Source organism: Cibotium barometz, chromosome 66 (genome assembly GCF_041138505.1).
Source record: "Cibotium barometz isolate CiBa-2024 chromosome 66, ASM4113850v1, whole genome shotgun sequence".
Classification (NCBI taxonomy): domain Eukaryota; kingdom Viridiplantae; phylum Streptophyta; class Polypodiopsida; order Cyatheales; family Cibotiaceae; genus Cibotium; species Cibotium barometz.
Genome location: NC_141111.1, coordinates 23,009 through 49,590, shown reverse-complemented (window position 1 = coordinate 49,590; position 26,582 = coordinate 23,009). Strand labels below are relative to the sequence as shown.

The window sequence follows — 26,582 nt, the reverse complement described above, 5'->3', positions numbered from 1 at the left end:
CAACCTTATGCTCCAAATTCGTGGGTCTGAAACCTGGCCTCGCACCCCTTACCTCACCGCGTCTCCTTTGACGCCCCCTCCTTTGATCTCGGCCTTAACCTCGCCAGGGATGAGATCGAAGACGCTTGGGAAAACCGCCTCGACGAGCCTCTCCCCGAGGCCCCTCCCACACTTGCTTCGGACCCCCCCCTCTCCTCTCAAATTTTCCTCAACCTGAAGAGCTGAAAATCCTCCTCTCCGCATCCGCCGTCTCGCCGAATTCAAAAAACTCCACTCCAAACATCTTCGAGCCCTTGATGTTCAATCAAGGCTCAAGAGCATCATCTCGGAAGGCCTCGTCCCCCAACAATCTAAAACTCAAGCCTCCCAAGCTCACCATCAACGACCTTGATGCCCATGGAGAGCTCTTTCGTCTCACTGAAGCCTATAGGGCTAATTGTGCCTCCGCTCTTCTCTCTGCACAAAAATCCCTCTCTATCTCCTTCCTCGAGAAGCTCTCCTCCTTTCACCTCACCTTTGCCGACCGGCTTGATGAGCTTTGCAAAATCCTCTCCTCCATTCCCCTCTACCACATTCCCTCTTCTTGGTGGCTCGCCAAAATCCACTCTTGGCGTCTAAAAGCTCTCTCGGCCTCCGGTTTGAAATCAATCACTTCCTTGTCACTACCTCTCTAGAATCTCAAGTCCAAAAAAAAGCCGTCACCCTTTGCAAAGATGCTCAAGAGGACGCTCTCCTTGAGGCTGAACAAATCCCCAAGGAGAAAGCAGTCAATACTCTCATTCACAAGAGGGGCTCTCCCATGTCAAAGACGACCTCTCCCGTCTCATCCAACCTCTCCTTCAACATCCCCCTCACCACTTCTTCTCCCTCCCCCTTCCCCCCTCCCTCCCCCTCTCTCCTCTCCCGGGAAGGGCCTCCTTCTCCCCCCCTCTCTTCCCCCTTCCCCCCCTCCCTCCCCCTCTCTCCCCTTGATTCTTATGGCCATCCCCTCAAGCGCCATATCAAGATCGATGCCTCCTTCTCCCACTCTCCAAGGCAACCATCCCCGACATCGAGTTCTTCAAAGGAGATCTCTTCTCCGATTATGGCATTCTCGACTCTCAATGCCATCAAAAGCCTCTCAACAACTACAACTATCTCCCGTGGCATTCCTTCCATCCTCTCCATCAAAAAACCTCCTTCGACATTGTTTGGGGAGCTCCGCCGTTACATCATCCGTGAGCTCCCTCGCAGGCCACCTTCACCTCCGACAACGCTTCTACTCCCGCCTTCGTGCTACCCTCCCGCCTTCCTAAAGGCATGCTTCAAAAAGGTGTCGCAAGCTTCTTCTTAGACCCTCTTCTCGCTCGGGCCATGGGACCCCCGTTGTTCTTAAGATCCCCTTTTCCCCCGCGACACGGGCCTTAAACTTCGGGGCTACCCTAAACCCTAAACTCCGCACCACCTGCTTCCAAGAAAGATCCCAAGATGGCCCCGACTCCCTCTTCTGATGATATGTTGGCGCAATGGGAAGAAGCTCAAAAACTTCCTTGTGCGTGCCAAAATCGGTCGTCCTTATCCTCATCTTCGACCTTCTTCTCTCCCTCGCCGACACCCCTCCCGTACCTCTCCTCGCCCCTTGTAAAAAACCCTGCCTGTTTTGGCACGGTATACCTCCCTGTTTTGGCTCCTTCCTCTTTTAGTCACCTTGCTTGTTTTGGTAATGTTGACTTGCCTACTTTGGCACTGTTCCTTTTTTGGCAATCTAGCCTCTTTTGGAACTATTGACTTTCTTGTTTTGGCAGCCCCCCATCTCCCCTCATTTTGAGGCCTTTTTCCCTCATTTTGAGGCAGTCTTCCCCCTTTTCCATGCACCTCTCCCTCTTTTTGAGAACCCCCCACCCCCTCCTCCTCCTATTTAAGCAAAGCCTTGTACTCTCATTTTTTCATTGCACTCATGAGTGCCTCTAATGCACGAAACTAGTTTGCAAGTTTACAAAGTGTTTGCATCAAGGCTTGTCTCTTCTCTTCTTCTCTTCTTCTCCCTCTTCCGCTTCCTCTTCTCTCCCTCACCCCCCTCTAGGGCCAGTCGCCTTGCCTTTGTTTTTTAACTTAAAGGAGTGCCTCTAATGCACGAAACTAGTTTGCAAGTTTAAAAAGTGTTTGCATCAAGGCTTGTCTCTTCTCTTCTTCTCTTCTTCTCCCTCTTCCGCTTCCTCTTCTCTCCCTCACCCCCCTCTAGGGCCAGTCGCCTTGCCTTTGTTTTTAAACTTAAAATTAAAATTAAACTTAAAGGATTAAACTTAAACTTTTAAACTTAAATTCTTAAACTTGAACTTAAACTTAAATTTTTAAACCCTAAACCCTAAACCATGAACCGTGAACCGTGAACCGTGAACCCGGAACCAATTCCCCTAACCCTTAACCCTAAACCCTAAACCGTGAATCGTGAACCGTGAACCCCAAACCCCAAACCCCAAACCCTAAACCCTAAACCCTAAACCTTAAACCAATCCCCCTAACCCTGAATCGTGAACCCTGAACCCTCAACCCTGAACCCTGAGCCCTGAGCCCCAAGCCCCAAGCCCCAACCCCAAGTCCCAAGCCCCAAACCCCAAACACTAAACCCTAAATGCTAAGCCCTAAGCCCTAAGCCCTAAGCCCTAAACCCAGAACTGAGAACCTAGAACCCAAAACCGAGAACCTAGAACCAGAACCCAGAACCGACAACCGAGAACCGTGAACCGTGAATCGTGAACCGTGAACCCTGAACCCTGAACCGTGAACCGTGAACCCTGAACCGTGAACCCTGATCCTAAACCCTAAACCCTATACCCTAAACCCTAAATCCTAAACCCTAAACCCTAAACCCTAAACCCTAAACCCTAAACCGTGAACCGTGAACCGTGAACCCTAAACCCTAAACCGTGAACCCTAAACCCTAACCCCTAAATCGTAAACCTAAAACCCTAAACCCTAAACTTAACCCTAAATCCCAAACGCTAAACCCTAAACCAAGAGACACCAAAATGAAAATATTGCACCACACTTGTGTCCGTTAGTTGACCGCATTTCCAGTTAACGTTCCTTGTCATTGCGAACGATACCCTATTCGATCAGGGTATGAATAAATCCACGTGTCTGCGTGCTCGTTTGGACACGAAGTGAATTCTAACATCGTAGACAGTGATAGTTGGTTGAGCCCCAAAGTACAGTCCCAACTTAGTAAACATCGATAGTTGGTTGAGTCCCAAAGGGTTGGCAGACGAGTCCCTCTTGGGATTACCCTAAGGGTCCGCAGAGCGGTAGCCTACTAAATAGTTTGTACAGTTCTTCGAGGAGGAAATGAATCTATCCCTGCATCCCAACATAGAATAAGAATCAATCATTGAACGGGGTGAAAACCCTTCGTTCATATAGCTCCAAGTAGTGGGGGCAATTAGCTCGGTAGAGTGCCTTGTTTACACCGAGAGAGTCAGCGGTTCAAGTCCGTTATTTCCCAGGGCTGTAAACCCGTTTATTAGGATGCCTTAGTTCCTATCAATCTAAAATAAAATGATCAATTACCATGCTTAATCCTTTTATGAAATCAACAATTGCGGCTTACATCCGACGGGTCCCGTCCATTATCTGGCACCCCCTCGTAATGTATCACTCTTGGCATGCCCTCGAAAACTCCGGGTAGGTGCGAATTCTTCTAGTCTATGCCCATCGCATATATGGGTAAATGCTCACAGGAAACAGCATCAGAACGTGATCGATTCGATCAGGCAATGCCACCTATTATTTGATTGTCTGACAGCATCAACCTCGAAAGTGATCTAAGAATCGTTGAAAGAGTTCCGTCTCGCTTCTCTGTCCATACATACACGTGTACATACATGTTTATACATACATACGATTATACATCTATACATACATACACATGTATATATTACAATTTACACACACTAACATGCAAATAAACAATATGTATATGGCTGTACATACATATATATATATATATATATATATATATATATATGTTGTACATATATGTATATATATATATATATGTATGTATATATTATATATGCTGTATATATATGTTTGTATATCTTGTAACTCCATTAAAATCATCGATATACATAAGTAATTCATAACAACATTGACTCAAAATTAGGTAGAATAATTAAAACCATTAAACTTGAAAAATATAATTTTATCTTAAAACATTGATAAAAGCATTAATATTACATATTATTAAACAAAATATTTTATTAAATCCTTCAAATAAACAACATTCAAATCTATAAGATTAAAAAAATAAAGAATACTAACCTCTATAACATTGTTCTTCTCTGAACTTGTAGTGTGATAGGAAAGATTAATGAAGAGTAGGATGGTTTTTTGGTTCCAACTCTGTGGCACTAAAAAACCAATATACACTTCATCTTTGACCCTTTTTTCTCACCCTAATCTCTCTAACATCTCTCACTATTAATGTGAGAATGGAGGGAAAAGAGTGAGGGAGCCATCTACCGTAGAGAAAGAAGAGAAACTATAAATTCATACGAAGAAGTCGATAGTATTTCAAAACACCAAACAAAAACATCGGATTATGGAAATAAACCTTGCAATCAAAGAATATTAGTAGAAAGTGGTCCCAAAGAATATACAAAAGAGGAGAGTCAATACCTTAATATTATCTTTTGTCTCTCTCTTATCTACGTGAAAGAGAGAGAAAGCTCTTAGAAGGCCCTCCTAACAAAAACTCAAAATATTAAGCTAGATCATACAAATTGTTTAAATTGGACACATTCACAATGTCAGTAATATTAGAGGTATAATTTATCCCAAACTTGGTTAGGTTATACAATAACAATAAAATATTCAATAAATTTATTGTAATATTAGTAAGAAGTGGTCCAAGAGAGTGTACAAAAGAGGAAGAGAGTGACTCACTTAGTATTATCTTGTCTCTTCTCTTCTCTACGTGGAAAAAAGAGAAAGCGGAAGAGAGAAAGCTCGTAGATGCCCTTTTTTATGCAAATTTTGCCTAATGGTATAGTGTAGGTCAAGCTAAAGATTTAGACTTATAAAGCTTTACAATATTTTGTGATAGGGTGGCAACTTTACAAGGTAACTTGTCCTATACTTCCTTCCTAGAACAAAAGGTACATTGCAGAAGTAAATGTTTTCTATTCTCATGCTCTAATCTCGAAGCCACACCCACTCTCATCTTACACAACTCTCACATTGTGAGACTTCTACTTGCCTCAAGCCACACCCACTCTCATCTCAAACAATTCTCACATTGTGAGCCTCACATACCTCAAGCCACCCACTCTCATCTCAAACAACTCTCTCAAATTGTGAGCATTATACTTGCCCTATATCCTTTCTACACGGTTTTATCCCGGCTTTTCTAAATGAGGCCACCCAACGTCAAGTCTTCACAACAGCATTGACATTGAAAGCCCAGGTAAAGTTTGACAATTTCAAGCACGATTCTCTCTCTCTCTCTCTCTCTCTCTCTCTCTCTCTCTCTCTCTCTCTCTGTGTCTCTCTTTCTCTCAGTTTCCAATAGTTGGCGACTGCTTGTTAGTTTTGAACTTATTAGTTTTTACCCAGCACTAAATCCTGTGTGCTGAGCATAAAAGGTGGCGATTTTGTCTCTCTACACTTTAATCCTCTCCCAAACTACGACGACTGGTTTTTCATTCTAGCAACTAGTTGAAGCTTGGAAACTGGCCCACACACACAGCACTAACTCTTCTGTCTGAAAAGCTCAATTCTCATTAATTTCCAACATATACACTTTCGTGTTGCTTGAAACTCCAGATGCTTACATCGTAAGAATCTCACATTACAAAGTACATTCAGAAGTGACACAAAATTAGCGCATACCTAAGCAGCCTCAAGAACTGCAGCACCAACTGGAATTATTCACCCAGCTTATAGAAAAATAAGGTTCACGACTTCGGTGTTTATAAAATTGCAAAGCGAGCTACACTTAATGAGTTTACAACACCTCCTTTGCTTTAGCAACTACATTGTCTACAGTCAAACCAAACTCCTTGTAAAGGATACCAGCAGGTGCACTTGCACCAAAGTGGTTAATGCTGCCTTTCGCCCCAATGAACTTTTCCCAGCCAAAAGTTGAGCCAGCTTCCACACTTACTCTTGCAATAACATCAGCAAGAATCACGCTCTCCCTGTAATCAGCACTCTGCTCATCAAACAGTTCCCATGACACAAGAGAAACAACTCTAACGGTTTTTCCCTCCTTCCTTATGACTTCTGCAGCTTTGAATGCAATTTCCAACTCAGACCCAGTTCCAAACAGAATTAAATCAGGCTTATTCCCACTTGAATTGTCACTAATGATGTAGCCTCCCTTTCCAACTCCTTCAATAGATGTGCCAGGTAAGTTAGGAAGCTTTTGTCGAGAGAGAGCAAGAATGGAAGGCCTTTTTCTGTTCTCCACAGCCACCTTGTAAGACCCTGCAGTCTCATTTCCATCAGCTGGTCGCAGCATTAGGATGTTGGGCATAGCCCTGAAGCTGGCTACATGCTCTATAGGCTGATGGGTGGGACCATCTTCTCCTAGCCCGATGGAATCATGAGTCATGACATAAATCACACCAGCCTCACACAGCGCAGAAATGCGCATAGCAGCTCGCATACAAAGAATGTTGCACAATATGGTATGAGGCCACTACCATGAAGTGCTATGCCATTGCAGATGGCCCCCATACCATGTTCTCGCACACCAAAACGTAAATTGCGCTCTGCAGGAGTACTCTTCTGAAAGTCTCCAAACATCTTTAGAAGAGTCATATTTGATGAGGCGAGATCAGCACTGCCTCCAATAAGCCCAGGGAGAACCTTTGTTAGAGCATTGAGACATGTCTGCAAGAGATTTCGGGTTGCATCCCCGGGAGACTGTGGAGTGTATATCTGCAATTCCAAGAAAGAGGGGGTTACTTACATAACCTGCGAGCTGAGATCAGTCTTTAAAAATATCCATAAACTTTAGAGAAAAAGTGGAGAGCAGCACGACTCACTGGTAACGCTTTCTCCCAGCCTGCAGGTAGTTCTCCACTAATCAAGCTTTTAAATTCTGCAGCCTCTTGAGGATACTTTATCTCATATGCAGTTAGATCATTTTGCTTCTAGGGCTGCTCCACGGTTAACATGGCGACTCCAGTGACTGCAAGTAAATCATTCCACGCAGTTTAGTTGTTCGGTACAATGCCTTACTGTATTGTGGGAGATGGATGCAACATGGAGGGAATATCAAATGAAGCTTGCTCTCTTGCAGGGCATTGGGGTCTTGGAAAGCTTATCGCTTTCTATGATGATAACCATATTTCTATTGATGGTGACACGGAGATTGCATTTACTGAGAGTGTTGACGCTCGTTTTGATGCTCTTGGTTGGCACACCATTTGGGTCAAAAATGGCAACACAGATTATGATGCTATCCGAAAAGCCATTGCGGATGCCAAAGCTGTGATTGAACTTTCAACTTTATTTATGGTAAAAAAGAAAAACACTAAACTCATCTCATCCACCCATCTGTAGGTCACTACTTTGGCCACACCATGCTCTCCTTATTCTAGTTTTACTCCATGACACCTAGGGTATGGGTTGACCTAACACAGGGTTTAGGGTTTAGGGCTTAGGTCTTAGGGCTTAGGGTTTAGGGTTTTAGGGTTTAGGGTTCAGCCTGCAGCAACCGGTTTAGGGTTTAGGGTTTAGGGTTTAGGGTCTAGGGTTTGGGGTTTGGGGTTTGGGGCTTGGGGCTTGGGGCTTGGGGCTTGGGGTTTAGGGTTTAGGGTTTGGGTTTGGGGTTTGCGGTTTGGGGTTTGGGGTTTGGTTTTAGGGTCTAGGGTCTAGGGTCTAGGGTCTAGGGTTTTGGGTCTAGGGTTTTGGGCTTGGGGCTTAGGGCTTGGGGCTTAGGGCTTAGGGTTTTGGGTTTTGGGTTTTGGGTTTAGAGCTTGGGGGTTAGGGCTTGGGGCTTAGGGCTTACGGTTTAGGGTTTAGGGTTTTAGGGTTTTAGGTTTAGGGTTTAGGGGTTTTTTCAGGTGTGCGGTTGTGGAGTGATAAAGATAAATAACCGGTAGCTGCGGCAGCAAAAAGTAGCTGCGGCAGCAAAAAATAAATTTTTCGGGGGGCCGGTTACGTGATAGTCAAGTGAAGTACTTATATGTAAGATATGGTGTTGAGGAGTGAATAGTATGAACTTAAGATGGCCACGCACTATGACCAAGAAGTCCAAAATCCCACCTCACGAGGACAACAACTAGCCGAAAAATACGACCAAGTTGCCCACGCAAAATAAAGGCTAAGATGTGGGGACAACAACTTGCCGCAAAAGAACGACTAGTTGTCCACCAAACCAAAGGCTAAGACGTGGGGACAACAACTTGCCGCAAAAGAACGACTAGTTGCCCTCAAAAATAAAGGTAGGGGAAGGGAAGGTGCATCAATCGAAATGACACTTAGCATGCCACGCAATATGACATTATGCCAGATCGAAGGAGCATACTCAGCAGAAAGACACTAAACCAGCCAAATTAATGACCAAGTGCCTCTTACTAAGCACCAAACCAATGGCCTTACTCACACACACAAGAAAGACACTTTACTTGCCCAAAAAAGGACTAAGTGCCTAACATACACAAAACACAAGACAAAATTTGATTTGATTTAAGAGACAAAAAAGACTTAAAAAAGTCGATTTCTTGTATTAACTTGAGGGTGTAGTTCCAAACTAGTTTCGCTCTAGATTGAGCTCTTCAGTGGAACACCCAAGTTTGAGATTACAAGAGTGAGAGCTCTCCCTTATGTAGAGAAGGGAGGGCTAGCTTTTGCCTCTTTGCATGTGGGATAATTCAGCCTTTTGTTGTGAAAAAGCAAGCTTAGGACATGAAGAACCCAATGCAACAAACGGCGCTCGAATCGGATAAGTAGAGCTCTCTAAACAAGTAAAAGAAGCTCAATAGCATCTCATGCAAGCTATGGGTTTTGAACTCATGACCTCTTTCATTAGAGTCACAAGCCTTAACCATTAGGCTAGAGTGGACATGTTGACTCTACATGCAAAAATAAGTTACATAAGGTAACTAGAAGACTAGAGAGATGCATAAAATAGGTGGAGGGTTTTCCCGATAGCAGAACCAAACATGGGAGGTCTCATATGCTGTTAAGCCGATGCTCCCAAGGGTTGCTTTACAAAGGTGGGGTCCACGCTAAAAATAGTACTTACTAAAAATAGAAAGTTACAAATTAAAGGTTCGAAACCTTGATCTAACAAGATAGGAGCGCAGATTCCTTGGATTTCTCCAGCAAATCATAGGTCTAGGTATATGCTTCAGCTCGGGATTTTGTTGGCAAAGCCGAAAAAGTTTAGGGTTTAGGGAGGCCCCCAAGTTTAAAGCTTTGGTGTACTTGGAGTAGTCAAGCTTAAGAACTAGGGGGATCCGCTTACTCGAAGAGGTTTCTCGATTGGAAGCCTTTAGAAGTAGAGCTGTTCGCATATTGTACTTGACCTTGCTGAAAGTTTTCCGAAGGAGAGAATCCGGATATCCTCTACCTCGAAGTCGTTGGAAAAACAAAAGCTTTAGCTTGATGTAGCTTTGAAGCGTGCTTTCCCTGATGACATAACGCTTAAGTTCTCCAATGATGAAGGATTCCTTTTGATGACTAGGGTGCCAGGAAGAGAAAGGGAGGTATTGATACCTGTTCAGCTCTTTCTGAAAACAACTAGTAGAAAGCTTTCCTGTGGTTTGAAAATTAGTACCTTTGAAGAGGTGAATATCCAAAAAATCCACAGATGAATTGGAGATGACATGTGTTATCTTGATATGCTCCTGAAGATCCATTGCATAGTTGCTAAGATGTTGAAGCAAAGTGGTGTGAGACCCATGCCAAAAACCTAAAGCGTCATCAATGTATCTTTTGTAGTAGAGTAGCTCTGTTGTGGGATGTACCTGTTCTTGAAGGTTTTCTAAATAACATAGAAAAAGGCAGGCATAGACAACAGCAAAATTACTCCCCATAGCAGTGCCTCTGATTTGATGCCAAAAAGTGCCATTAAACTCAAGATAGTGGTTCTTGAGAACAAGAGAGGCAATTGTCATGATGAGGTTGAGCTCTACATGGTTGAAGTCACCCTGTATCATCATCTTGAGGGCATGCAGTCCTTCATTGGTGGGAATACTGGGGTACAGAGATTCCACATCAAATGTGAAGAGGATAATTTCTTGTGGTAGATGAAGCTCAGATAACTCTTTAATCAGAGTGAGGGAGTCTTTTAGATGTTGCTTTTGTCGGAGGAGAATGGGGAAAAGCTTATGATGAAGCCATATAGACGTATTCTCAAAAACAAAGCCATTGTAAGAGCAGATTGGCCTTCCGACCACTGTAGGTTTGTGGATTTTGGGCAAGAAGTAAAGAGAGCAAACTCTGAACCCTTGCTCTGGCTTCTGCAAAATAAACTTTGCTTCATCCCTTGAGAGCACACTAGACTTTTGACAGATGCAGGCAAGCCTATCAAACAGTTCATTCAATGGAGCTTGGGTGACTGGGAGATAGACCTGTTGATCTAGAAGTTGTCGATCACCTTCATTAAGATACCATGATTTATCAAGAATTACCAAACCAAGGTTTTTATCTGCTGGCTTGATAATGATGTTATGGTTCTTTATCAATCTGTTAAGGGCTCTTCTCAAATGAAGCGAAAGCTTGTTCTGAGGAAGTCGCTCACATGAAGAGATTGAATTTTGAAGTATGACTCTTCCAGTGTTGATGATGTCTTCCAGAGGCTGATAAACTTTAGAAGGATTCCAATTCGGGTTTGCAACTCGAAAAGGAGGAAGAGGTCTATCTGGTGCATTTCTGAAAAACCATCGAAGACGAAGTTGCCTTGCAAAATTATCATAGTCTTTGGTGAGATGTGTTGAATCCGGAAACTTTGACGGAGGAATATATCCCAAACCAAGTCCTAGAAGCTTTTTCTCGCTAAATGAAAGCTTGTACTGAGAGAGATTGTGGATGGCAGTGTTTGAAACACGTTGATCCACCTCAGTTGGGGTCTTTCTAGAGAAAAGCAATAGAGCATAGCGCTCGGGATCTTGGAGAGGGAGCCAGAAGAGGTGCCTTAACGCCGGGGATTTCGAGACCGAGATCGGCTCGGTGGAGCGGATCTGCTTCGTGAATTTTGCCGATTTTGTTTCTGTCCCGAACCAGATTTCTGGGTATTGCGGCCTTGTCGAGAAGAGGAAGGCTGTGCAGAGGAGGGGGTGGAAGTCTTCTTCCTTTGAGGTTGATTTCCACCCCCTTGCCGGTTTCCCCGCTGGTTTTTTGGCTGGGTAGACTTGCCTTTATTTGGCTTGTTTCCCTGCTGCTGCTGCTTACCTTGGTGGTTGTTTTGCCGGTCTTTCTGTTGATTGCCTTTCTTAGAAGCTTGGTTGCTTCTAGTTTTCTTCTTGTTGTTGTTCTGGCTATTGTTCTGGCTTTTCTTTTGTTGATTATCTTTCCGTTTTTTGTTTGTCCCACCTGTGTCATTTGCTAGACTTTTCTTTAGCTTGTTGATCTGTGCTTGAACTTGCTTCTGAACTTGCTCTTTGACTAGCTTGGCTATAGAGGGTTCAGTAGGAAGAGATTCTGCATCTCCCATGGCTTGATCCTGTGCAGCTTTCCTCTTGGTGAAAGCAGCTTGCTTGATCTTAGAGTTAAGGAGATGAGAGACCCTAAAATTATTTATGGCAGTTTTGAAATCTTTGAGCAGCTTGTTCTTCCAAGTCTTCATGGTGTTTTCCCATAAAGCGTGTGGGCTGTCCATGAGTTCCAAAGCAGCCATGAGGTTCAGGATTTCCTGGAGACTGGCTTCAAAAGTGGAGGCATAAGCATCCAGCTTCTTTTCTTGATTCTCTACCAGCTTTGCTTGGGCTTCAATGAGGACTTCCAAGCAGCTGCTCCTGTAATTTTTACAAAGATCTTGTAGAGTTTGATTGAGAAAGGCCTGTCCTTGTTCATCTTGCACAGTAAGGCGGGGTGGTTTGAGTCGAAGACTGTTAGGTACGGTGCCTTCTTCTCTTTGCTCTCTAAGCTTTTTGAGGTAAGCTTGACTTTTCTCAAAAGCTAAAAACATCTTCTTGTACTCCTCGATAGACTTCTTCAAGAAATCTTTAAGGTGAGAAGGTTGAGCGATGGGAAGAGTAGGCAGAGCAAAAAGGTCATCATAGGATGATGATGAAGCACCAAGTGTAAACCTGTATTGGTTTTGTGCATTAGCAGTATCTGTAGAATCATCCATTCTCCGCTTAGCACGTTCTCTTTCTCCACTAGCAAATTGAAACGCTCCCTGGCTGGTAGAAGGGTTGTCTTGACCTTCGTTTGCTGCCTCTGGGATAGTGTTCAAAAGCACCATGATAGCAAAGGTTTAGGGTTTAGGGGTTTTTTCAGGTGTGCGGTTGTGGAGTGATAAAGATAAATAACCGGTAGCTGCGGCAGCAAAAAGTAGCTGCGGCAGCAAAAAATAAATTTTTCGGGGGGCCGGTTACGTGATAGTCAAGTGAAGTACTTATATGTAAGATATGGTGTTGAGGAGTGAATAGTATGAACTTAAGATGGCCACGCACTATGACCAAGAAGTCCAAAATCCCACCTCACGAGGACAACAACTAGCCGAAAAATACGACCAAGTTGCCCACGCAAAATAAAGGCTAAGATGTGGGGACAACAACTTGCCGCAAAAGAACGACTAGTTGTCCACCAAACCAAAGGCTAAGACGTGGGGACAACAACTTGCCGCAAAAGAACGACTAGTTGCCCTCAAAAATAAAGGTAGGGGAAGGGAAGGTGCATCAATCGAAATGACACTTAGCATGCCACGCAATATGACATCAAGATGATGATACAGGGTGACTTCAACCATGTAGAGCTCAACCTCATCATGACAATTGCCTCTCTTGTTCTCAAGAACCACTATCTTGAGTTTAATGGCACTTTTTGGCATCAAATCAGAGGCACTGCTATGGGGAGTAATTTTGCTGTTGTCTATGCCTGCCTTTTTCTATGTTATTTAGAAAACCTTCAAGAACAGGTACATCCCACAACAGAGCTACTCTACTATAAAAGATACATTGATGACGCTTTAGGTTTTGGCATGGGTCTCACACCACTTTGCTTCAACATCTTAGCAACTATGCAATGGATCTTCAGGAGCATATCAAGATAACACATGTCATCTCCAATTCATCTGTGGATTTTTTGGATATTCACCTCTTCAAAGGTACTAATTTTCAAACCACAGGAAAGCTTTCTACTAGTTGTTTTCAGAAAGAGCTGAACAGGTATCAATACCTCCCTTTCTCTTCCTGGCACCCTAGTCATCAAAAGGAATCCTTCATCATTGGAGAACTTAAGCGTTATGTCATCAGGGAAAGCACGCTTCAAAGCTACATCAAGCTAAAGCTTTTGTTTTTCCAACGACTTCGAGGTAGAGGATATCCGGATTCTCTCCTTCGGAAAACTTTCAGCAAGGTCAAGTACAATATGCGAACAGCTCTACTTCTAAAGGCTTCCAATCGAGAAACCTCTTCGAGTAAGCGGATCCCCCTAGTTCTTAAGCTTGACTACTCCAAGTACACCAAAGCTTTAAACTTGGGGGCCTCCCTAAACCCTAAACTTTTTCGGCTTTGCCAACAAAATCCCGAGCTGAAGCATATACCTAGACCTATGATTTGCTGGAGAAATCCAAGGAATCTGCGCTCCTATCTTGTTAGATCAAGGTTTCGAACCTTTAATTTGTAACTTTCTATTTTTAGTAAGTACTATTTTTAGCGTGGACCCCACCTTTGTAAAGCAACCCTTGGGAGCATCGGCTTAACAGCATATGAGACCTCCCATGTTTGGTTCTGCTATCGGGAAAACCCTCCACCTATTTTATGCATCTCTCTAGTCTTCTAGTTACCTTATGTAACTTATTTTTGCATGTAGAGTCAACATGTCCACTCTAGCCTAATGGTTAAGGCTTGTGACTCTAATGAAAGAGGTCATGAGTTCAAAACCCATAGCTTGCATGAGATGCTATTGAGCTTCTTTTACTTGTTTAGAGAGCTCTACTTATCCGATTCGAGCGCCGTTTGTTGCATTGGGTTCTTCATGTCCTAAGCTTGCTTTTTCACAACAAAAGGCTGAATTATCCCACATGCAAAGAGGCAAAAGCTAGCCCTCCCTTCTCTACATAAGGGAGAGCTCTCATTCTTGTAATCTCAAACTTGGGTGTTCCACTGAAGAGCTCATTCTAGAGCGAAACTAGTTTGGAACTACACCCTCAAGTTAATACAAGAAATCGACTTTTTTAAGTCTTTTTTGTCTCTTAAATCAAATCAAATTTTGTCTTGTGTTTTGTGTATGTTAGGCACTTAGTCCTTTTTTGGGCAAGTAAAGTGTCTTTCTTGTGTGTGTGAGTAAGGCCATTGGTTTGGTGCTTAGTAAGAGGCACTTGGTCATTAATTTGGCTAGTTTAGTGTCTTTCTGCTGAGTATGCTCCTTCGATCTGGCATAATGTCATATTGCGTGGCATGCTAAGTGTCATTTCGATTGATGCACCTTCCCTTCCCCTACCTTTATTTTTGAGGGCAACTAGTCGTTCTTTTGCGGCGGCAAGTTGTTGTCCCCACGTCTTAGCCTTTGGTTTGGTGGACAACTAGTCGTTCTTTTGCGGCAAGTTGTTGTCCCCACATCTTAGCCTTTATTTTGCGTGGGCAACTTGGTCGTATTTTTCGGCTAGTTGTTGTCCTCGTGAGGTGGGATTTTGGACTTCTTGGTCATAGTGCGTGGCCATCTTAAGTTCATACTATTCACACCTCAACACCATATCTTACATACACTTCACTTGACTATCACGTAACCGGCCCCCCGAAAAATTTATTTTTTGCTGCCGCAGCTGCTTTTTGCTGCCGTAGCTACCGGTTATTTATCTTTATCACTCCACAACCGCACACCTGAAAAAACCCCTAAAGCCTAAACCCTAAACCCTAAACCCTAAACCCTAAACTTTTTCGGCTTTGCCAACAAAATCCCGAGCTGAAGCATATACCTAGACCTATGATTTGCTGGAGAAATCCAAGGAATCTGCGCTCCTATCTTGTTAGATCAAGGTTTCGAACCTTTAATTTGTAACTTTCTATTTTTAGTAAGTACTATTTTTAGCGTGGACCCACCTTTGTAAAGCAACCCTCGGGAGCATCGGCTTAACAGCATATGAGACCTCCCATGTTTGGTTCTGCTATCGGGAAAACCCTCCACCTATTTTATGCATCTCTCTAGTCTTCTAGTTACCTTATGTAACTTATTTTTGCATGTAGAGTCAACATGTCCACTCTAGCCTAATGGTTAAGGCTTGTGACTCTAATGAAAGAGGTCATGAGTTCAAAACCCATAGCTTGCATGAGATGCTATTGAGCTTCTTTTACTTGTTTAGAGAGCTCTACTTATCCGATTCGAGCGCCGTTTGTTGCATTGGGTTCTTCATGTCCTAAGCTTGCTTTTTCCACATGCAAAGAGGCAAAAGCTAGCCCTCCCTTCTCTACATAAGGGAGAGCTCTCATTCTTGTAATCTCAAACTTGGGTGTTCCACTGAAGAGCTCATTCTAGAGCGAAACTAGTTTGGAACTACACCCTCAAGTTAATACAAGAAATCGACTTTTTTAAGTCTTTTTTGTCTCTTAAATCAAATCAAATTTTGTCTTGTGTTTTGTGTATGTTAGGCACTTAGTCCTTTTTTGGGCAAGTAAAGTGTCTTTCTTGTGTGTGTGAGTAAGGCCATTGGTTTGGTGCTTAGTAAGAGGCACTTGGTCATTAATTTGGCTAGTTTAGTGTCTTTCTGCTGAGTATGCTCCTTCGATCTGGCATAATGTCATATTGCGTGGCATGCTAAGTGTCATTTCGATTGATGCACCTTCCCTTCCCCTACCTTTATTTTTGAGGGCAACTAGTCGTTCTTTTGCGGCGGCAAGTTGTTGTCCCCACGTCTTAGCCTTTGGTTTGGTGGACAACTAGTCGTTCTTTTGCGGCAAGTTGTTGTCCCCACATCTTAGCCTTTATTTTGCGTGGGCAACTTGGTCGTATTTTTCGGCTAGTTGTTGTCCTCGTGAGGTGGGATTTTGGACTTCTTGGTCATAGTGCGTGGCCATCTTAAGTTCATACTATTCACACCTCAACACCATATCTTACATACACTTCACTTGACTATCACGTAACCGGCCCCCCGAAAAATTTATTTTTTGCTGCCGCAGCTGCTTTTTGCTGCCGTAGCTACCGGTTATTTATCTTTATCACTCCACAACCGCACACCTGAAAAAACCCCTAAACCCTAAACCTTTGCTTTCATGGTGCTTTTGAACACTATCCCAGAGGCAGCAAACGAAGGTCAAGACAACCCTTTTACCAGCCAGGGAGCGTTTCAATTTGCTAGTGGAGAAAGAGAACGTGCTAAGCGGAGAATGGATGATTCTACAGATACTGCTAATGCACAAAACCAATACAGGTTTACACTTGGTGCTTCATCATCATCCTATGATGACCTTTTTGCTCTGCCTACTCTTCCCATTGCTCAACCTTCTCACCTTAAAGATTTCTTGAAGAAGTCTATCGAGGAGTACAAGAAGATGTTTTTAGCTTTTGAGAAAAGTCAAGCTTACCTCAAAAAGCTTAGAGAGCAAAGAGAAGAAGGCACCGTACCTAACAGTCTTCGACTCAAACCACCCCGCCTTATTGTGCAAGATGAACAAGGACAGGCCTTTCTCAATCAAACTCTACAAGATCTTTGTAAAAATTACAGGAGCAGCTGCTTGGAAGTCCTCATTGAAGCCCAAGCAAAGCTGGTAGAGAATCAAGAAAAGAAGCTGGATGCTTATGCCTCCACTTTTGAAGCCAGTCTCCAGGAAATCCTGAACCTCATGGCTGCTTTGGAACTCATGGACAGCCCACACGCTTTATGGGAAAACACCATGAAGACTTGGAAGAACAAGCTGCTCAAAGATTTCAAAACTGCCATAAATAATTTCAGGGTCTCTCATCTCCTTAACTCTAAGATCAAGCAAGCTGCTTTCACCAAGAGGAAAGCTGCACAGGATCAAGCCATGGGAGATGCAGAATCTCTTCCTACTGAACCCTCTATAGCCAAGCTAGTCAAAGAGCAAGTTCAGAAGCAAGTTCAAGCACAGATCAACAAGCTAAAGAAAAGTCTAGCAAATGACACAGGTGGGACAAACAAAAAACGGAAAGATAATCAACAAAAGAAAAGCCAGAACAATAGCCAGAACAACAACAAGAAGAAAACTAGAAGCAACCAAGCTTCTAAGAAAGGCAATCAACAGAAAGACCGGCAAAACAACCACCAAGGTAAGCAGCAGCAGCAGGGAAACAAGCCAAATAAAGGCAAGTCTACCCAGCCAAAAAACCAGCGGGGAAACCGGCAAGGGGGTGGAAATCAACCTCAAAGGAAGAAGACTTCCACCCCCTCCTCTGCACAGCCTTCCTCTTCTCGACAAGGCCGCAATACCCAGAAATCTGGTTCGGGACAGAAACAAAATCGGCAAAATTCACGAAGCAGATCCGCTCCACCGAGCCGATCTCGGTCTCGAAATCCCCGGCGTTAAGGCACCTCTTCTGGCTCCCTCTCCAAGATCCCGAGCGCTATGCTCTATTGCTTTTCTCTAGAAAGACCCCAACTGAGGTGGATCAACGTGTTTCAAACACTGCCATCCACAATCTCTCTCAGTACAAGCTTTCATTTAGCGAGAAAAAGCTTCTAGGACTTGGTTTGGGATATATTCCTCCGTCAAAGTTTCCGGATTCAACACATCTCACCAAAGACTATGATAATTTTGCAAGGCAACTTCGTCTTCGATGGTTTTTCAGAAATGCACCAGATAGACCTCTTCCTCCTTTTCGAGTTGCAAACCCGAATTGGAATCCTTCTAAAGTTTATCAGCCTCTGGAAGACATCATCAACACTGGAAGAGTCATACTTCAAAATTCAATCTCTTCATGTGAGCGACTTCCTCAGAACAAGCTTTCGCTTCATTTGAGAAGAGCCCTTAACAGATTGATAAAGAACCATAACATCATTATCAAGCCAGCAGATAAAAACCTTGGTTTGGTAATTCTTGATAAATCATGGTATCTTAATGAAGGTGATCGACAACTTCTAGATCAACAGGTCTATCTCCCAGTCACCCAAGCTCCATTGAATGAACTGTTTGATAGGCTTGCCTGCATCTGTCAAAAGTCTAGTGTGCTCTCAAGGGATGAAGCAAAGTTTATTTTGCAGAAGCCAGAGCAAGGGTTCAGAGTTTGCTCTCTTTACTTCTTGCCCAAAATCCACAAACCTACAGTGGTCGGAAGGCCAATCTGCTCTTACAATGGCTTTGTTTTTGAGAATGCGTCTATATGGCTTCATCATAAGCTTTTCCCCATTCTCCTCCAACAAAAGCAACATCTAAAAGACTCCCTCACTCTGATTAAAGAGTTATCTGAGCTTCATCTACCACAAGAAATTATCCTCTTCACATTTGATGTGGAATCTCTGTACCCCAGTATTCCCACCAATGAAGGACTGCATGCCCTCAAGATGATGATACAGGGTGACTTCAACCATGTAGAGCTCAACCTCATCATGACAATTGCCTCTCTTGTTCTCAAGAACCACTATCTTGAGTTTAATGGCACTTTTTGGCATCAAATCAGAGGCACTGCTATGGGGAGTAATTTTGCTGTTGTCTATGCCTGCCTTTTTCTATGTTATTTAGAAAACCTTCAAGAACAGGTACATCCCACAACAGAGCTACTCTACTACAAAAGATACATTGATGACGCTTTAGGTTTTTGGCATGGGTCTCACACCACTTTGCTTCAACATCTTAGCAACTATGCAATGGATCTTCAGGAGCATATCAAGATAACACATGTCATCTCCAATTCATCTGTGGATTTTTTGGATATTCACCTCTTCAAAGGTACTAATTTTCAAACCACAGGAAAGCTTTCTACTAGTTGTTTTCAGAAAGAGCTGAACAGGTATCAATACCTCCCTTTCTCTTCCTGGCACCCTAGTCATCAAAAGGAATCCTTCATCATTGGAGAACTTAAGCGTTATGTCATCAGGGAAAGCACGCTTCAAAGCTACATCAAGCTAAAGCTTTTGTTTTTCCAACGACTTCGAGGTAGAGGATATCCGGATTCTCTCCTTCGGAAAACTTTCAGCAAGGTCAAGTACAATATGCGAACAGCTCTACTTCTAAAGGCTTCCAATCGAGAAACCTCTTCGAGTAAGCGGATCCCCCTAGTTCTTAAGCTTGACTACTCCAAGTACACCAAAGCTTTAAACTTGGGGGCCTCCCTAAACCCTAAACTTTTTCGGCTTTGCCAACAAAATCCCGAGCTGAAGCATATACCTAGACCTATGATTTGCTGGAGAAATCCAAGGAATCTGCGCTCCTATCTTGTTAGATCAAGGTTTCGAACCTTTAATTTGTAACTTTCTATTTTTAGTAAGTACTATTTTTAGCGTGGACCCACCTTTGTAAAGCAACCCTCGGGAGCATCGGCTTAACAGCATATGAGACCTCCCATGTTTGGTTCTGCTATCGGGAAAACCCTCCACCTATTTTATGCATCTCTCTAGTCTTCTAGTTACCTTATGTAACTTATTTTTGCATGTAGAGTCAACATGTCCACTCTAGCCTAATGGTTAAGGCTTGTGACTCTAATGAAAGAGGTCATGAGTTCAAAACCCATAGCTTGCATGAGATGCTATTGAGCTTCTTTTACTTGTTTAGAGAGCTCTACTTATCCGATTCGAGCGCCGTTTGTTACATTGGGTTCTTCATGTCCTAAGCTTGCTTTTTCACAACAAAAGGCTGAATTATCCCACATGCAAAGAGGCAAAAGCTAGCCCTCCCTTCTCTACATAAGGGAGAGCTCTCATTCTTGTAATCTCAAACTTGGGTGTTCCACTGAAGAGCTCATTCTAGAGCGAAACTAGTTTGGAACTACACCCTCAAGTTAATACAAGAAATCGACTTTTTTAAGTCTTTTTTGTCTCTTAAATCAAATCAAATTTTGTCTTGTGTTTTGTGTATGTTAGGCACTTAGTCCTTTTTTTGGGCAAGTAAAGTGTCTTTCTTGTGTGTGTGAGTAAGGCCATTGGTTTGGTGCTTAGTAAGAGGCACTTGGTCATTAATTTGGCTAGTTTAGTGTCTTTCTGCTGAGTATGCTCCTTCGATCTGGCATAATGTCATGCTCCTTCGATCTGGCATAATGTCATATTGCGTGGCATGCTAAGTGTCATTTCGATTGATGCACCTTCCCTTCCCCTACCTTTATTTTTGAGGGCAACTAGTCGTTCTTTTGCGGCGGCAAGTTGTTGTCCCCACGTCTTAGCCTTTGGTTTGGTGGACAACTAGTCGTTCTTTTGCGGCAAGTTGTTGTCCCCACATCTTAGCCTTTATTTTGCGTGGGCAACTTGGTCGTATTTTTCGGCTAGTTGTTGTCCTCGTGAGGTGGGATTTTAGGGTTTAGGGTTTAGGGTTTAGGGTTTAGGGGTTTTTTCAGGTGTGCGGTTGTGGAGTGATAAAGATAAATAACCGGTAGCTGCGGCAGCAAAAAGCAGCTGCGGCAGCAAAAAATAAATTTTTCGGGGGGCCGGTTACGTGATAGTCAAGTGAAGTGTATGTAAGATATGGTGTTGAGGTGTGAATAGTATGAACTTAAGATGGCCACGCACTATGACCAAGAAGTCCAAAATCCCACCTCACGAGGACAACAACTAGCCGAAAAATACGACCAAGTTGCCCACGCAAAATAAAGGCTAAGATGTGGGGACAACAACTTGCCGCAAAAGAACGACTAGTTGTCCACCAAACCAAAGGCTAAGACGTGGGGACAACAACTTGCCGCCGCAAAAGAACGACTAGTTGCCCTCAAAAATAAAGGTAGGGGAAGGGAAGGTGCATCAATCGAAATGACACTTAGCATGCCACGCAATATGACATTATGCCAGATCGAAGGAGCATACTCATCAGAAAGACACTAAACCAGCCAAATTAATGACCAAGTGCCTCTTACTAAGCACCAAACCAATGGCCTTACTCACACACACAAGAAAGACACTTTACTTGCCCAAAAAAGGACTAAGTGCCTAACATACACAAAACACAAGACAAAATTTGATTTGATTTAAGAGACAAAAAAGACTTAAAAAAGTCGATTTCTTGTATTAACTTGAGGGTGTAGTTCCAAACTAGTTTCGCTCTAGAATGAGCTCTTCAGTGGAACACCCAAGTTTGAGATTACAAGAATGAGAGCTCTCCCTTATGTAGAGAAGGGAGGGCTAGCTTTTGCCTCTTTGCATGTGGGATAATTCAGTCTTTTGTTGTGAAAAAGCAAGCTTAGGACATGAAGAACCCAATGCAACAAACGGCGCTCGAATCGGATAAGTAGAGCTCTCTAAACAAGTAAAAGAAGCTCAATAGCATCTCATGCAAGCTATGGGTTTTGAACTCATGACCTCTTTCATTAGAGTCACAAGCCTTAACCGTTAGGCTAGAGTGGACATGTTGACTCTACATGCAAAAATAAGTTACATAAGGTAACTAGAAGACTAGAGAGATGCATAAAATAGGTGGAGGGTTTTCCCGATAGCAGAACCAAACATGGGAGGTCTCATATGCTGTTAAGCCGATGCTCCCGAGGGTTGCTTTACAAAGGTGGGTCCACGCTAAAAATAGTACTTACTAAAAATAGAAAGTTACAAATTAAAGGTTCGAAACCTTGATCTAACAAGATAGGAGCGCAGATTCCTTGGATTTCTCCAGCAAATCATAGGTCTAGGTATATGCTTCAGCTCGGGATTTTGTTGGCAAAGCCGAAAAAGTTTAGGGTTTAGGGAGGCCCCCAAGTTTAAAGCTTTGGTGTACTTGGAGTAGTCAAGCTTAAGAACTAGGGGGATCCGCTTACTCGAAGAGGTTTCTCGATTGGAAGCCTTTAGAAGTAGAGCTGTTCGCATATTGTACTTGACCTTGCTGAAAGTTTTCCGAAGGAGAGAATCCGGATATCCTTTACCTCGAAGTCGTTGGAAAAACAAAAGCTTTAGCTTGATGTAGCTTTGAAGCGTGCTTTCCCTGATGACATAACGCTTAAGTTCTCCAATGATGAAGGATTCCTTTTGATGACTAGGGTGCCAGGAAGAGAAAGGGAGGTATTGATACCTGTTCAGCTCTTTCTGAAAACAACTAGTAGAAAGCTTTCCTGTGGTTTGAAAATTAGTACCTTTGAAGAGGTGAATATCCAAAAAATCCACAGATGAATTGGAGATGACATGTGTTATCTTGATATGCTCCTGAAGATCCATTGCATAGTTGCTAAGATGTTGAAGCAAAGTGGTGTGAGACCCATGCCAAAAACCTAAAGCGTCATCAATGTATCTTTTGTAGTAGAGTAGCTCTGTTGTGGGATGTACCTGTTCTTGAAGGTTTTCTAAATAACATAGAAAAAGGCAGGCATAGACAACAGCAAAATTACTCCCCATAGCAGTGCCTCTGATTTGATGCCAAAAAGTGCCATTAAACTCAAGATAGTGGTTCTTGAGAACAAGAGAGGCAATTGTCATGATGAGGTTGAGCTCTACATGGTTGAAGTCACCCTGTATCATCATCTTGAGGGCATGCAGTCCTTCATTGGTGGGAATACTGGGGTACAGAGATTCCATATCAAATGTGAAGAGGATAATTTCTTGTGGTAGATGAAGCTCAGATAACTCTTTAATCAGAGTGAGGGAGTCTTTTAGATGTTGCTTTTGTTGGAGGAGAATGGGGAAAAGCTTATGATGAAGCCATATAGATGCATTCTCAAAAACAAAGCCATTGTAAGAGCAGATTGGCCTTCCGACCACTGTAGGTTTGTGGATTTTGGGCAAGAAGTAAAGAGAGCAAACTCTGAACCCTTGCTCTGGCTTCTGCAAAATAAACTTTGCTTCATCCCTTGAGAGCACACTAGACTTTTGACAGATGCAGGCAAGCCTATCAAACAGTTCATTCAATGGAGCTTGGGTGACTGGGAGATGGACCTGTTGATCTAGAAGTTGTCGATCACCTTCATTAAGATACCATGATTTATCAAGAATTACCAAACCAAGGTTTTTATCTGCTGGCTTGATAATGATGTTATGGTTCTTTATCAATCTGTTAAGGGCTCTTCTCAAATGAAGCGAAAGCTTGTTCTGAGGAAGTCGCTCACATGAAGAGATTGAATTTTGAAGTATGACTCTTCCAGTGTTGATGATGTCTTCCAGAGGCTGATAAACTTTAGAAGGATTCCAATTCGGGTTTGCAACTCGAAAAGGAGGAAGAGGTCTATCTGGTGCATTTCTGAAAAACCATCGAAGACGAAGTTGCCTTGCAAAATTATCATAGTCTTTGGTGAGATGTGTTGAATCCGGAAACTTTGACGGAGGAATATATCCCAAACCAAGTCCTAGAAGCTTTTTCTCGCTAAATGAAAGCTTGTACTGAGAGAGATTGTGGATGGCAGTGTTTGAAACACGTTGATCCACCTCAGTTGGGGTCTTTCTAGAGAAAAGCAATAGAGCATAGCGCTCGGGATCTTGGAGAGGGAGCCAGAAGAGGTGCCTTAACGCCGGGGATTTCGAGACCGAGATCGGCTCGGTGGAGCGGATCTGCTTCGTGAATTTTGCCGATTTTGTTTCTGTCCCGAACCAGATTTCTGGGTATTGCGGCCTTGTCGAGAAGAGGAAGGCTGTGCAGAGGAGGGGGTGGAAGTCTTCTTCCTTTGAGGTTGATTTCCACCCCCTTGCCGGTTTCCCCGCTGGTTTTTTGGCTGGGTAGACTTGCCTTTATTTGGCTTGTTTCCCTGCTGCTGCTGCTTACCTTGGTGGTTGTTTTGCCGGTCTTTCTGTTGATTGCCTTTCTTAGAAGCTTGGTTGCTTCTAGTTTTCTTCTTGTTGTTGTTCTGGCTATTGTTCTGGCTTTTCTTTTGTTGATTATCTTTCCGTTTTTTGTTTGTCCCACCTGTGTCATTTGCTAGACTTTTCTTTAGCTTGTTGATCTGTGCTTGAACTTGCTTCTGAACTTGCTCTTTGACTAGCTTGGCTATAGAGGGTTCAGTAGGAAGAGATTCTGCATCTCCCATGGCTTGATCCTGTGCAGCTTTCCTCTTGGTGAAAGCAGCTTGCTTGATCTTAGAGTTAAGGAGATGAGAGACCCTGAAATTATTTATGGCAGTTTTGAAATCTTTGAGCAGCTTGTTCTTCCAAGTCTTCATGGTGTTTTCCCATAAAGCGTGTGGGCTGTCCATGAGTTCCAAAGCAGCCATGAGGTTCAGGATTTCCTGGAGACTGGCTTCAAAAGTGGAGGCATAAGCATCCAGCTTCTTTTCTTGATTCTCTACCAGCTTTGCTTGGGCTTCAATGAGGACTTCCAAGCAGCTGCTCCTGTAATTTTTACAAAGATCTTGTAGAGTTTGATTGAGAAAGGCCTGTCCTTGTTCATCTTGCACAATAAGGCGGGGTGGTTTGAGTCGAAGACTGTTAGGTACGGTGCCTTCTTCTCTTTGCTCTTTAAGCTTTTTGAGGTAAGCTTGACTTTTCTCAAAAGCTAAAAACATCTTCTTGTACTCCTCGATAGACTTCTTCAAGAAATCTTTAAGGTGAGAAGGTTGAGCAATGGGAAGAGTAGGCAGAGCAAAAAGGTCATCATAGGATGATGATGAAGCACCAAGTGTAAACCTGTATTGGTTTTGTGCATTAGCAGTATCTGTAGAATCATCCATTCTCCGCTTAGCACGTTCTCTTTCTCCACTAGCAAATTGAAACGCTCCCTGGCTGGTAAAAGGGTTGTCTTGACCTTCGTTTGCTGCCTCTGGGATAGTGTTCAAAAGCACCATGAAAGCAAAGGTTTAGGGTTTAGGGGTTTTTTCAGGTGTGCGGTTGTGGAGTGATAAAGATAAATAACCGGTAGCTGTGGCAGCAAAAAGCAGCTGCGGCAGCAAAAAATAAATTTTTCGGGGGGCCGGTTACGTGATAGTCAAGTGAAGTGTATGTAAGATATGGTGTTGAGGTGTGAATAGTATGAACTTAAGATGGCCACGCACTATGACCAAGAAGTCCAAAATCCCACCTCACGAGGACAACAACTAGCCGAAAAATACGACCAAGTTGCCCACGCAAAATAAAGGCTAAGATGTGGGGACAACAACTTGCCGCAAAAGAACGACTAGTTGTCCACCAAACCAAAGGCTAAGACGTGGGGACAACAACTTGCCGCCGCAAAAGAACGACTAGTTGCCCTCAAAAATAAAGGTAGGGGAAGGGAAGGTGCATCAATCGAAATGACACTTAGCATGCCACGCAATATGACATTATGCCAGATCGAAGGAGCATACTCAGCAGAAAGACACTAAACCAGCCAAATTAATGACCAAGTGCCTCTTACTAAGCACCAAACCAATGGCCTTACTCACACACACAAGAAAGACACTTTACTTGCCCAAAAAAGGACTAAGTGCCTAACATACACAAAACACAAGACAAAATTTGATTTGATTTAAGAGACAAAAAAGACTTAAAAAAGTCGATTTCTTGTATTAACTTGAGGGTGTAGTTCCAAACTAGTTTCGCTCTAGAATGAGCTCTTCAGTGGAACACCCAAGTTTGAGATTACAAGAATGAGAGCTCTCCCTTATGTAGAGAAGGGAGGGCTAGCTTTTGCCTCTTTGCATGTGGGATAATTCAGCCTTTTGTTGTGAAAAAGCAAGCTTAGGACATGAAGAACCCAATGCAACAAACGGCGCTCGAATCGGATAAGTAGAGCTCTCTAAACAAGTAAAAGAAGCTCAATAGCATCTCATGCAAGCTATGGGTTTTGAACTCATGACCTCTTTCATTAGAGTCACAAGCCTTAACCATTAGGCTAGAGTGGACATGTTGACTCTACATGCAAAAATAAGTTACATAAGGTAACTAGAAGACTAGAGAGATGCATAAAATAGGTGGAGGGTTTTCCCGATAGCAGAACCAAACATGGGAGGTCTCATATGCTGTTAAGCCGATGCTCCCGAGGGTTGCTTTACAAAGGTGGGTCCACGCTAAAAATAGTACTTACTAAAAATAGAAAGTTACAAATTAAAGGTTCGAAACCTTGATCTAACAAGATAGGAGCGCAGATTCCTTGGATTTCTCCAGCAAATCATAGGTCTAGGTATATGCTTCAGCTCGGGATTTTGTTGGCAAAGCCGAAAAAGTTTAGGGTTTAGGGTTTAGGGTTTAGGGGTTTTTTCAGGTGTGCGGTTGTGGAGTGATAAAGATAAATAACCGGTAGCTGCGGCAGCAAAAAGCAGCTGCGGCAGCAAAAAATAAATTTTTCGGGGGGCCGGTTACGTGATAGTCAAGTGAAGTGTATGTAAGATATGGTGTTGAGGTGTGAATAGTATGAACTTAAGATGGCCACGCACTATGACCAAGAAGTCCAAAATCCCACCTCACGAGGACAACAACTAGCCGAAAAATACGACCAAGTTGCCCACGC

At 43.2% G+C, this 26,582-nt stretch overlaps 1 pseudogene across 1 annotated transcript; it reads right to left on the bottom strand.

Moving 5' to 3' along the window:
• Nucleotides 1-5,740: 5,740 nt before the first annotated feature.
• LOC147602639 (transketolase, chloroplastic pseudogene) lies at nt 5,741-7,250 on the bottom strand (annotated as a pseudogene). Its single transcript, XR_015265755.1, has 3 exons — nt 7,225-7,250; nt 7,029-7,174; nt 5,741-6,921 (listed from the first exon to the last, which is right to left on the bottom strand). The product of XR_015265755.1 is annotated as a transketolase, chloroplastic pseudogene (transcript).
• Nucleotides 7,251-26,582: the final 19,332 nt, after the last annotated feature.